This window comes from Natrix helvetica (genome assembly GCF_964273705.1).
Source record: "Natrix helvetica genome assembly, chromosome: 4".
Lineage (NCBI taxonomy): Eukaryota > Metazoa > Chordata > Lepidosauria > Squamata > Natricidae > Natrix > Natrix helvetica.
In genome coordinates, this window is record NC_138550.1 from 77884547 (window position 1) to 77899394 (window position 14848).

Sequence of the window (14848 nt, forward strand, 5' to 3'; positions counted from 1 at the left end):
CATCCCTGTTGGACATGTATTAACAAATTAAAGTTTTCTGAGGAGAACATGAATAAAAGTTTACACTACTTCTTTGCTAATAATTGCAAAATCATAAGATTCTCATAAGGAATATGTCCCATAGTCAAACAGACAAGATTGAAGGAGATAAACCTGCAAATCTGTACAACAAAAGTGTTAAATGTAACAATGGGTCCAGGAGAGTTAAGCAGTTTTATTTTAGGATCTCATCATGTAGCAGCCAAATCCAATAGTATATTGCAGAGGAATGTTGAGAAAGGTGGGTCAACTATCCATTCTTCTGAACAATGATGGTTCTTCCTACAAAAAGTTAAGGCTCCCTAGAAGACAATATGATAATCCCTTGTCCACAATAATGCCATATTTCAATTTAGATAGAGCTAATTAATCAAGAGCAACAGGACCAGAATATCCTTGTGAAGCAAAAACATGGAGAAAATTAAGTCATTGTCCAAGTATTTATACAATACCAAACTCTGAATCTTCACACTGGTTGCTTGTAAGATGGTCATGTATCTTGCTATTTTATAGTGGTGGGATTCAAATAATTTAACAACCGGTTCTCTGCCCTAATGATTTCTTCCAACAACCAGTTCACTAAATTGCCCAGAAGTTAACAACTGTTTCTCCCGAAGTGGTGCAACTGGCTGAATCCCACCACTGCCCTTCTATATCTGTTGATATCCTCAAGGATTCAGCCCGCAATCCTACTAAATCAATCCCCAGCTCCCAACCTTAATATTTCTGGCTCAGTGAATCAATGATTTTAAAAAATCTATCATAGAAATGTGCTGATTTTTCTTGTCACTTTCCAAGAATATGTGGTTAGACATCCTCCTAAAATCACTTCTCTTTTATTAAAAAATAAATACATTTCCCGATAACATTTTAGCCTAACCAAATGTTTGAAAAAGAATATATTTACCTTAAAAAGTGCAGACTTCAGGAGCCCTCTGTAGGTGGACTCTGGAAATTTAGTGAGGTTTCCTCCCCCCTACACACACACACACACACACACACACACACACACACCCCTTAGAAGAGTTTGAAACATGTCCAATTGCAATTTGTATTTCATTCATATATACCGAGAATAATTTCAGTTTTTGAATGAGATTTGAATTAGAAGCTAGAAATTCTGGATACTTGCTTTATAGGCATATTGTACAATCTAAAAATGGATCTTTATTAAATGCTTCCTACATTAAATGCATTAAATGCTTCCTAAACTTCACATGCAGAAATTTAAATTGGGGTATTAGCAGTACACATTTATTGAAATTCTCAAGTTTAATATTGCACTGTTTCTGATATTCTAATAGCTTTTAGCTTGTTTCTGATTTTTTAAAAGTATATTGTTGAAAATATAATTTAAAATAAGTATTGTATATTTCTCTCTATAGGGTTTCTAACAGAAACATTTTTATGAGCACATCTTCCTTGATATAATATAAAATTGTAGATTATGTTCACTAGTACCAAATATGTTCATTTATATTCACTTTTCTTTAAGACATGTACTTCTGGTTAGGAAAAATTGTACTGTTAAATTTTAAAAACTGTATCTATCCTAGGGACAATATTAACTAAATTGATTTATCCCTCCTGTCTTTGCCATTAGCATATGTACTCACTCAGTGACAATTCCCAGTTCCAAAAATGTTTATTATAATCACCTGCTTTGGTTGTTATACCTTGGTTGTTAAGCAGCCAAGACTTGGTGATTTATGCCCTGGTTATCCTCCAGTTAGATTACTGCATGTGAATCATTCTCTAAAAATAATTCAGAAACTAGTTAGTGCAAAATACTAAAATGCTGGTTAAATACATAATGAACCACTTCCTGAAGACTAAGAATAGGATTCTTTTAGGGAAGAATCGTGTTTACAAACACAAAATGATTTGTTTTCAAGGTTAGAATAACTTATTTAGAGAACTGGACAATTTTTCTACCTTGATCCATCTCTGAGAATGCATCTCACTGGCATTACAAGTTATACACTTGTGCCAAGCCTGTTTCCAGTTTCAATGAAGAATACTGATATTGAATTTTAAGACACTCATAATATGAAATTAGGGCACTTTGTGGACCCTTGTTCCAATTAAGTTCTCATTTGCCAGATATGGTGGATGATAACAAAATTGTCTCAATGGGGGCATTGCAATAATGGAACAATCTTTCTACGTCAGTGTTTCTCATTTTAAACAATTTAAAAAGTGTGAACTTCAACTACCAGAATTCCCTAGCCAGAATGCTGAGGTAGAGAAATACTGTTCAGAGATAATGTCTTGTGCCTCCTTTGATGGCATTTTGATGTCAGTCAACAACTTTCTTATTCGGTAAGAATTTTCCTTTGGCCATAATTCTAACTGAGTTTTCTAAAACACTTTTCTAAGGGACAAGATGTAAAAAGCAGAGCTGGTGGGTGGGGGTAGGGGAATAAAGAGCCAACAAGTAAACCAGTTTTTTGAGACTTCCTCTCCAGACAAAAAAAAATGATTTGAGATTGTCCAAAGTATTCCATGCAGTTGTTAAAAGTGAAAGGAATGAATATAAGGTTAGTTTATTTGATCAAGGTTAAAATAAATACATTATCTTAGGTAATACCTAATGGTCTTTTGCTGATCAGGACTGAAATCAGAAGATTTTTTTAAAAAATGTTTATAAATAAGAGATGGGATACGAGAAGAAGATATTGTTATATGTTAAGAGAAGGTAATAAGTTACTAACATTGTTTATATTTGTTATGAAGAAGAAAGTCACTTCTTTATATATTGTTTACTTTTTCTTTTGCATATTCTTATTTTTTTTTCTTTTCTTTATTTCTATTTTTCTTCCTGTTTTTCTTTTCTGTACCTTTTACCTTTTTAGTTTGTACTGGTTTTCACTGCTGAATTTAAGTCTTTAATAAAATTACTATAAAATAGATTGCATTATTATTTTCCATTTTATTACATTTATTTTAAGATTTCTCTCTATTTCATTATTGTGAGCCTTATTGGGGGGAAAATGATGGGAGAGGTTTAAGTATCTGAAAATAAATTTAAAATGTTTTTTTCACGGTTCCAACCAATGCCAAAAGCAGGAACCTCAAGCCATTTTTCAAGAAAAATCCAGTTGTTTATTAGGAGTGCCATGTCGGCACGAACCAAGTGAAGCCAGCTCTAACTTCACCCAGTTTGCACCTTGCCTCTGACTCTGTTTCCCCCTCCCCCCCCAGGTGTGTCACCAGTCACATTACCGAATGAAGCAATTTCACGGGTCATAGAAGTCACTCCCTCCAGCTGTTGTGGGTCTCCACAGAGATGGCCTTGACTTCAGCCAGCTAGGATGTGTTTTGTTTTGACTGAGGTGCGGCTGCAAGGCATGATTTCCCATCCCCCTGCCTATGACAACTTGGGAACAGGTTGACTTTCCTATTTGCAAGTTGACTTTTTCAAATAATAAAAAAGACTATTTATCAGACTTTTGATGACTCCTTAAGCCAAAGTTCAAATTATAGCCAACCAAAGTATATTTCAGATACAATTCATAATCCTGAGTTCCTGCATATCTAACAAAAATAGGAAACAGAAGTTAGAATGTTTCTGCAGGCAAAAATTCTCACGGCAGCCTTTCTGATGTGTCATATTACAATTTCACCAGTAGCAATGTAAGAGTTGCGGTTCAGGACATGTCAAGGATACCAGGCTGCAAAAGACTGGCCTGAAGAGAAGAATAGGAAATATTTCCTACCTAATTCACAGAAAAGTATTTTCAGATGTTTTGAATGGTGTTATAGTTTCAGCTATATAAACTAATTTTTGTCAGTGGAGATTAGGCCTAGAAAGGTTCCAGAAATGTTACCTTCTGAATATAAATCTAGTGTCTCAAAACTTTTCCTACCTCACATTTTATTCTAAATCTGACTAAAGAACCTATCAAGAGACTTAGCAGATCATCATGTCTTACTAAAGTAATTTATGGCTGCATTCGCAGGCAGGCAAGAGCAGGCTCAAAACCCATTACAGCCAAAGATAACAACATTAACTTAATCCTGACAGGCAAAATACTCCAGTCAATACGTTTGCAGGTATGGTATGTTGGAATATTCAACTACAAATAATCATAAAGAAGGTCAGTGCCAACGATTTTTGTTTTTTAAATAAGAAAGGATTTCATACTGGGAATAGAATCTCTTATGCCTAGGCTTGTTTACTCAAGAGTAAGCCTATTGTTTAAGGAAACTTTGCTTTTCCTTATTTTATCTGGTACTGAATAAGCAACCAGAAGCTATTCACACAGTGTCTTACCCACCCAACTTCTCATTTATGCTGATCCATTTGCAATATGGCCACTTCGAACAGACTTGAGATTTCCTAACTGTGAATGAGTAAGTGAGTGAAGGCCTAATAGTCTGTGTATCATATTACCATGTGTTTTTCTTACTTGTCTGATATATATCACAGGTTGCATTTGCCTCACCAAAGATCATCTGCTCTGCTTACTATATTGACCACCTTGCATACATTTCCCAAGGGGCTGAGTGAGTTTCCCCTATCCTATTACTTATGGGTGTCTCTACACTTTCTAGCAGACTGTAATAGGTCTGCACGTGGTAGATATCCAGCTTTTGAAGATGGAACTACTAATATCTAAAGGCAATGCAAGATTTCATTTAGTGAATCAAGAATTGGAACTAATATGGAGGCAGAGTTACTTCTTTCATCATATCATAGATCTTTACGAATAGTAGAAGCTAATTGCTTCAGGGAAACTACCACAGCCTCTAACCAAGCTTCTAAACTTCAAAAAACCCAATAGGTTTGGGTGGAGTTTCTTCTTAGAATCATTGGGATATAAATCATGATGTATCTTTTACACTGATCAGAACAAGACCCAAAGGCAACAGATCAAGATAAATGACAGATCTGCCAAGTCAAGCATTGTCTTCTTCAACAGATAGTGGTTCTTCATGGAGTATGTTTCCCACCCTTGCCGCCAAAATCTTTTTAGCAGAAGTAAGACTAACAGATGAATTGTGCACCTTCTGTATGTAAGGCACATGTTCTATATTACTAGGTGATTTTCATCAAAATCACAAATAGAAGAATTTATGAAATAGACCACAATGCTGCCACATATTTGCATGGACATGGCAAGCTCATCCTTTTTTTTTTTTGGTTGGTTGGATGTTTTTTTTAATGAACTAGTGATATTTTGACATGGTATCAGAGAAATACATTTTTCAACTAGCAGCTATAAATGCTGTCACATTTAAAAAGAGTGTGGTTTCATTTCTGGAACTTTAGTATTGTAATTACACAGATGACTGAGACTTTGTGATTTTGTGCAGTAGCAAGACAAGGCTTTGTAATGTAGGCACCTTATTTACAGCAAGTGAGAAGTATCAAACTGTACCTACGATGGAGTGGAGAATTATGACTACAATAATAATTAACATGTTGCTCTGACATGACTCAATTTCCAGGAGAAAGCGGATTCTCCTCCAGGAAATACAGTCTAGAAGGTTAAGTCAACCATGCGTCATTAAACAAATGCCAGCCACTCAATCAACTGCCAATAATGATACAAGTGATGTACAGCCAGAAAAAAGTCTAGGTGAAGATGTTTCTCTCTCTTTCTCTCACCCTCTTTCCCCCCTCCTCCTTCCTTCCCTCCCTCCTTCCTTCTTTCTTTCTTTGCAATAATTTTGTGAAAGCTGTATATCAGGGGGAATATTATAGAAGGGGGAACAGTCCCCCTACAAATATTCTAAAAATGGAGACTAGGATACAAGATAACCAAAACAAAGAGGTAGCCTCTGTTGGATTATGAATATTCAATATATCTGGGCAATTAAAATCCAGATAAACTCTAGATGGCAACAAACTTTACTGAGTTTTATATCTCTTTGCGCCATTTAGTACTGAAGTTTTGGAGCTCAGATTTGGTATGTCCAATATAAGTAGAAATGCAATGAATTAATAGTGGAGATTAGCGGAGATATCTTGAAATCTCTATTAAGATAGGGACTAAATGGATGGTGAATACATGTGCAAGTCATTATTAGTCATACTTCAATATGATGGCAGCTTTGTACATGGACAACCAAGGCCTCAGCATCATTAGAGTGGATAGAGACCAGGAATTCAGAGAAAACCACTGCAGACATTGATCTGACCTGAATCAACCAGTTGAAGGGAGCCATCATAACAGTGCTGTAAACATACTGCAATAGAATCAGGCAAGCTGAAACCATAAGAAAGGGACAACAATGCTAAGATGGGAGAAAATCACAAAATGGAACATGGAACAGCAAGACCACTATTAAAAGGATTTTAGTGCTGGTGGTAGTAGTGATTTGTTGGTTTGTTCCTGTTTCAGAGGTTAAAATTTTTACTTGGAAGAATTATTTTCTTAACATGTGAAAAGGGAGAAACATCCAGGAGTGGCAATTCATTTTGTAGTGTCTGGGCAGACAGATGGATGTGGACGTAGAGGCATACAAATATAAACCCCAAATCAGGCAGGATTTGAAAAAGTTGAGAGAAACAACAAGGAACCTACAAGAGATGAATGATTTTTTCAAGTAGCATTTGAAAAGAGATTCATTTAAACACTCAACCATCTCATATTCCTTGACTAGTCAAAAAGATACATGGATTAACACCACACATCATTAAAGTCTTCGCATTTTAAAGGAATATATTATTATCATTTCAAGATGCACGCCATTGGGTGAATGGGTAAATGTATGTTTCAGTGTGGGGGGAGAGGGATTCAAGTTGCAGTCTGTTAAACGAAGACTCTGTCCTAAACTCATACATTCGACAAAGTTTTAGAAATGATTTTAACAAATCAGAAATAATGTTTGTTCTATGCTCCTCTTCAAAACCCTAAACAGCCTCTATTATTTTGTTTTCACAGAAGCAATGTAGTATTCTGGATGGCAAGACTCCATAAAGATTTTAAAAATAAAATAAAGTAAAGGACAATGTTGCTTTAGCAGACAATTTGTCACATAGCTTTTAAGTTTTACTAGCCCAGAGAGGGATCCAACAACTAAGTAGTGAAAGGAAAGTGAATGATTAGCTGGGGGCCTTCAGGCTAACCAAAGATAGCTTTAGTAGCCTGTCATGAAAATCTGTGGCCTAAGGCTCCAGGGCTACTTTTTATTTCCAAGCCTGTTATTGATTTTGGTATGAAGAAAAATAATCTGGTATTGTTGCTTAGGGTGTCACCGAGGAGTGGGACTGGGGGTGGACACAGCAGGCTGGGTTCATTTGCTGTCCTCACTTCATATTTACATTTTATTACAAAGGCTGTGTTATGGTAAATGAAGGCATTTTCTACTTAAAGGTACTACTGTCTTTATGAAACATGGCACCCTAATCGAAAACACAAGTAAACTGAAAATTAAATTTAAAAGCCTATAATTTAGTATCTTCCTTGCCAAGAATGATGACTTTCATTTATAAAGGGAATCTAGAGCTGCTCAGGGTCAGCCGGGCGCCTGCCATTTTCAGGCCTCTTGCGAAGGCTGATGGTGTTGATTAATTCCTAAGGACTCCGCTTTGTCTTCTCCAGCTCACTGAACAACTTCATTTCAGCTGATGAGTTCAAGCTGGGGTCAGAACAATCCTCATTTCTGACAATTCCACAAAATGGGAATTAATTTTATGAGTTAGCATCACCGCATTTAAAACTAAGCAAAGGATCCAGCAGGCCAGGTTAACATAAGGAAGAGAGGAGGAAATATGTTTGCCAAACCATCCTATGATAACCTGGTCTGATGAAAAAGGCAGATGAATATTTATTTAACCAAGCAGGTGGCTAAAAGTCCCGTGTGATCAAACGCCTTAGAAACCAATCAGCTGAGAGCCCTTATCTTTGGTAAATAGTGGGCGCATTTTTGTTGCTCTTAATCATTATTTAGCAAACAATCTGCGTGCTATATTAAACTTGGCACAGGTCTGGCAATCAAAAGCTGAGATTCCAGCAGGCTAAAGGAGCCTCAATTCAGGCATTGTGAATTGCACTGCTCTAAAATTAGATAGCTAGAATAATTTTCATCTTGCTCGTATCATTAAATGGAGCTTTTTCTTTTTCTCTCTCCAAATGCTTGATGGCGGTAGAGATACCTTTTACTGTATCAACCATTTTGTATTTAGCTGCCATGTACAATTTTCATGGAACAATTTTAGGGTTGGAATGATGAAATATTTTGCTTATCATAGCTAAGCAAGATTACAAGAGCCTATGTAATAGGCCTGTGTGTCTTCTGAATAGACGTACCTCAGCTTCATTTTAGATATAATGTAACACTGCATTATAATTTGAATGTCTCTTTCTTAGTTGCAAAAGAATATAAAATCCAACAATAAGTGACATTGGACTAAGTCACAGTTTGCTTAATTATAATTTGTTGAATCAGCCATGATTGTGGGATTCACACTTGTTAAACCAAAAATTAACTGTATAATGGTTTAGTGCTTCTTAGACCAAAATGTGTGTTTGCTTTTTAAAATGGACTCTAAGAAGCACCGGGGAGCATTGAAAGAGTTGGCAAGGTCATCTTAATATTGCTAAGGATTTTGGAAAATATTTTTTATCCTGCTTTTATTACTTTCATAAATAACTCAAAGCAAAGGGGATACTTAATAAAACTTCCTTCTCACATTTTCCCCACAGCAATAACACTGTGAGAAGGGTTGGGCTGAGAGTGTGTAACTGGCCCAAAGTCACCAGCTGACTTTCATGCCTAAATTGGGACTAGAATTCACAGTCTCCCAGTTTCTAGCTTGATGCCTTAATCACTAGACCAACCTGGTGTTCAAACTGAGGAATATCAATGATAAACAGAATGGGAGGAATGGGAATTGAAGTCACACCTCCAAGCATGACTGTGTCCTGAATGCAGTGCCTTAGACTGCTCAGCCGTTTTGAAAAACATGGGTTTTGAGTCTGAGTATCCCAACAACTATATTGAACTTATCTGTGTCCTTTGTTCCATTATATATCCCCAAAGGAGTCTGTCAGATCTTAGCAGAGCTTGTTAAGTGGATGGGAAAAGGAAATTTAGCTTTAAAAACTCTTTGCTTTATGAATCAGCTGCTGTTTTAGTTACTGCTGCTTTGTAATACTATTTGGTATTTTATACTGCATTTTCCCATACTTTGAAAATGGAGAAGACTGTACAATGTATCACTCAGTACTTATTATGATCTATCTATGATATCTAAAAAAGGATGCCTAGATTTTGCTATCTATCATCTATCTATCATCTATCTATCTATCTATCTATCTATCTATCTATCTATCTATCTATCTCTCTATCATCTATCATCTATCTATCTATCTATCATCTATCTATCTATCTAAAAAGATAAATGAAACTGTAGTGTTTTATATGTGTATATACTGTAGATATAGACAGATCATAGATAGATAATCTATCATCTATATCTTTATACACATAGACACATATAAAATATTACAGTTACATTTATCCTTTTTATCTCTTATTGCTAGTCTAAATCTTGTTTCCTTTAATTATTTTTTTATCCTTACAAACTATATGTTTTCTTATCCTGCAAACTACTGCACGAAACCTAGAAACGCGATACAAAATGTTTGCATTTTTATCTGAGAAAATAAATAAGGCGGACAAGCTTGGGTGATTTTTTCTAATAGGCAAAACCAATTTAGGAGACATGTCTGTGAAAAAGAAGCCATACAGAAGTATGTAATCAATTGTCTTCAATTCCTATTAATTATGAGGGTACACTTGTCTAGGGAAAGTGTAAAAATACAATACAAATCATGTAAACATTATCAGTATTATTAATTACTACTAATTTTATTATTCCATTCTTATTTCTGTCCCTAATTATGGATGTTGGTCTCTGATGTTGACATACCATTTCCTATGTGTGAGAATTTCCTCTATGCTGAAGAGCCAATGTAATCCATGCAACAAATGTCTATTATATGCCAAAGGACAGAAGAAGAATAGGCTATCAACACATTTTTTGGTGAGATGCCAAGCCCTTCTAAGGTGATTGGCAGTCATTTCAATATGCTTGTCACAGTGGTGACACTTGGCAGAGCTCACAAATCCCCACTCAGTTCTATCTAACAACAAAATAGCGTGAACTGCACAATGCTTGGCACACAAGAATACATGTTGATTTTCCTGATCTGAGTTCCTAAGGCCAGAGGGACAAGACAGTGATAGCCCAAAAGGAAATTGGCTTGGAAGATTTGAATGTTTTCTTCTGCGTTTGAAAATTTGGAAAGTTAGTAAATGAGATGCCGATCAAAGACGGATGTCTAAAATTAATGCCTTTTTTCACATGGAAAATTTCTCCTGCTGAATTGTTTTCTGTGCAATGGGGAAGGGCAGCTGTGGGAGATGGGGCAGAGTGGAGGTCACATAAAAATGTGGCGAAGTGTGAGTTGCTTATCCGTGCTGTGCTTTTCAGTCTTCAGATAAAGTATTCAAATTGACCCTGCATGATCCAATTTTCTTCTGAATATGAAAATATTATATTTTTTTCTTAATATATTTAATATCTCTTTTTCTCTCAAATCAAAAAGTTTCCCCAAGATTACCTGTAAGCAGGGTGAAAGCAGAGCCTCAAAGCCTCAGGGCTAGTGCATCTTTTTTTAAGTGCAGTTGCTTGATTCCCCTGGGTATTTAGCTACAGAAATATTTTCACATGACATTTATATTTTTATATCATATCTCCCTACAGTTCCTGATGAACAAAACTATCATTTGTAGCTTACCTTTTTCAACCTTCTGACAAGCAACCTCAATGGAGAAACCTAAAAAACATGACACTAATGCAGCAATTCCCTTAACAATTGTTGCAAGAAAGGTCATAAAATGGGGCAAATTTATTTAAGAAATGTCTCACTTAGCAACAGAACTTGTGGGCTCAGCTGTGATCATAAATTGAGGACTACCTGTACTGATTTCTTGGGAGATTGATAATCTTGTCAGAACAATAGAAGATCAATATGCCTAGTCAAACTCCCCTGCCCCCACCTTAAAAAAAAAGGCTGTTTGAATTGCTTGGAAAGGCTAATATAAATACCAAGCAGCGAATGTCGAATCTGGAAGTTTTTGGTATTATCATGGCTCTGAATGTTCCTTCCTTTCTCTTTTTAGGCCAATTTTCCACGTTAATAATTTTGATCAATGAAGAACTACTTTTTCTCATTTCCACATTCCTAATTCTTGTGTGTGTGCATTTGAGACACTTTCCCTACTGTAAGACCTAAGCATACACAGAAACACATATAATGAACTCATTCCCCAAATAGCAGGGTTATTCTTAGCTGATAGATATGTCAATCTTCTGAGAGCTTGACATAGCAGTGTGTAGAGAACAAGACCAGGTGTCCAGTTTCTCTAACAGTCAAAGCCATTCACAATGAAAAGTTGTTTCCACAAGCCATTTGTTAGTTGAAGCTAAGTAGATTGTTTCCCTAGATCATCTCCAGCTTATCCCTAAGGCATACTGGATTGTCCACCTGGACATTTTTATGTTGAGTGAAGAAGAAAACCACTTCTGGCTGGAACAACTAACAATGGCCCTAAACTGGGGATGACATGGAGGCATCATCACCAGATGTTCCTCAGATGGTGAAAGTTTCTCATGTTGCTACAAGCATGATATGGACTCCAATAAAAGTTTTTGCTGGAAGCATTTCTACAAATTTCAAGTCAGAAATTATGTAAACAACCCATTATATTAGAGAATGCTGTTTTATGTAAGCAATGTACAAAAAAGTATACATGAGAAATGAACATAATTATTTTCACCGGGACTACTTTTTATTTTATTTTTTATTAATTGATTAAAAGTTTTAATTACAATGGTAGAAGTTAGTACAAACTAAAAAAGAAAAAATGCAAGAAAGCAAGAAAAAAAGTTCCTAAGAAAGTAACTTCCCATCCTCATTGCAAATATAAGCAATTTCACAATATCTTCACCTCCTCATAATTAACAGATATAAAAAACTTCATAGCGTTACTCATTTCTTAAGTGTAGGCAAATACAATAAGTAATGTTTTCTCTAATCCAAGGGTCAGCAAAAAGTCCAAACAGATCTCTAAAATAGTAACATTAATTAACATATATAAAGCTCCACATTACACAGCTCAGCTCACAAAAATTATTTGCAGTACAAAGCCAGTTTTAATAATATCAATTAGGATACCTACAGTAATTATAGAGGGAAAGGCTTAAACATCACATTAGCTGTAAGCAAATCCAATACCCAATGTTTTTCCAGTCCAGATAACAGCAAATCCACAATAGAGCACCCAAAATAATAACATGTCCAATTTAAACCTGGACAAATAAACTGACTTTTTATTCCTTCTTTTTGTGTAAAACAATCTTGCTCTTTAATCCTTTCAGCTGATTGTTGATTCTTGCTTCAAATTTCTTGAAGAAGCATCTTCTTTTGTAAGTCTAGAAAAAAAGTTCTAGTTGCTGTCTGGGGTTGTAATTTTCTGAATTTGTAAAGTCTCATCCATTTTTTTATACCTGATGCCAAATTCTTTTTAAAATTCTCACTCAGGTTATCTCAACTGGACTTTGTTACATATCTTTTTTTTTTTGTAACATTCTCTTCTGAAAACAAACTGTTCCCAACATAGTTGAAATTATTGATTCAAAGTCCCAGTGCAGTTCCTTAAAAATGGCATCTGAATGCCATTATAAGTTACTTAACTCCAATATCAAATCAGTTTTCTTTTCCACAAAAACACATGTATTCTTTAAAATTAATTTCAAAGTCTTCATATTCAAAATCCAAACATTTTCTGAGCCCTTAATCTGCATGCAACTTTCTATAGCCAAACATTACATTTCTTTTTCACTAATTATTTTGAATTCTTAAAACTTATAAAGATACAGTTTTATTTTCTTATATCAAACATTGAAGGTGCTCACCTGGTGTTTAAACTTCTTTAAAGCAGTTCATAAGCAATTTCCAAAAGTGGTTCACAAAGGAAGTGTGAACTTAACATCCTCTGTTTGCAACTGGAGCAATTATGGCAAACTCAATTGATTCTTAGGGCTATCCCACCCTTCCGAGACTGCTGCCTTGCAGTTTCCTCATGAGGAGAAATCTTGTGGATCACAATGTGAATTATCTGATAACCTTTCTTTCTCCAAAGAGGTTCAAAGGAACCAGTCTTCTCATCAATTCCCTGTCTTTGACAACAAACTTTGCTTCTGTTTTTGCAAAGCTATTTTCAGTTGGCCATTTCCCCCCCAGAAGTTAGATATAGCAATACCTGTACAGCCCTCTGTAAGTGGTTTATAGAGTCAGCAACTTGCCCCTCGATGATCTGGGTCCTCATTTTACTGATCTTCGAAGGATGGAAAGCTGATGTCTTAATTAAAAGGGACACACAAATAATAAATCAGAGGAGTGACTTTGACAATTTTCTTAGCCTGGATTAAAAGAGGAGGAGGAGGAGGAGAGGAAGAAGAGGGAGAAGAGGGAGAGGAGGAAGAGGAGGGAGAGGAGGAAGAGGAAGAGGAAGAGGAGGAGGAGGAGGAGGAGGAGGAGGAGGAGGAGGAGGAGGAAGAGGAAGAGGAAGAGGAAGAAGAAGAAGAAGAAGAAGAAGAAGAAGAAGAAGAAGAAGAAGAAGAAGAAGAAGAAGAAGAAGAAGAAGAAGAAGAAGAAGAAGAAGAAGAAGAAGAAGAAGAAGAAGAAGAAGAAGCTGCTCAAGGACAGGGAGTTCCTGAGAAAAAGAAAAGGGAAAAAGTCACCTTTTGGACACTATTTAAAGAGAATAGACATCAAGATTTTTAAAAGCAAAAAGGAGGAATATAAAGTTGATTTGTTTGATGAAGGTTAATAAATATATAAAATATTTTTCTAGCAGCTTTCAATGGGATTTTCCCTACCAAAACTGAATGATCCCACTATTTATAGGGATTAAATATAACAATTTTTAATTTGTTGATAAGTCTTAATGGACTTTTCCTGACTAAGTTAAAATGACAAGGCTTTAAAGATTTTTTTATAGATAAGATATGGGAAGAAGACTGTTTTTATTGCATCTTTCAATTAAATGATAAGATATTATGTAGAAATAAAAGGAAAGGAATATGGAAATGATTTATTTGATTTATATATACAGTGTGTGTGTGTGTGTGTGTGTGTGTGTATGTATGTATGTGTGTGTGTGTATATATATGTATGTATTGTGATAAAGGAGGAGAGCCTGTGGCTTAGTGGCTAACACATCTGCCTAATATATATATATATATATATATATATATATATATATATATATATATATATATATATGTATGTATGTATGTATGTATGTATGTATGTATGTATGTATGTATGTATGTATGTATGTATGTATGTATGTATGTATGTATGTATGTATGTATGTATGTATAGTTATTTCTAGTAATTCTAAATAAACTTCTTCTAATTAATACTGAATTATAAGACTTTGTAATTTGTTTATAGATAAGAGATGACATATAGGAAGAAGACATACTTGGTTGAAATGTTAGAGAAAGTGGTAATTTACTGAAATTGTGCTTTTCTTGAGGGAGAAAGTCATTTCTTTATTTATTTTTTATTCTATTTGTCATGCTTTCCCCTTTCTTTTTGCTGCAATTATCATTTCTTTTCCTTTTTTTAGTTTCTAATGTTTTTTTAATAGTCTATGTAAAAATGTACTAGCCTTGTATTTTTAAACATACACACATATCTATGTACCGGTATGTAAATATGTATATGCGTATGTAGATAGAAAGTGAAGAAAAAATGGGTTGGGAAAAATATTAGAA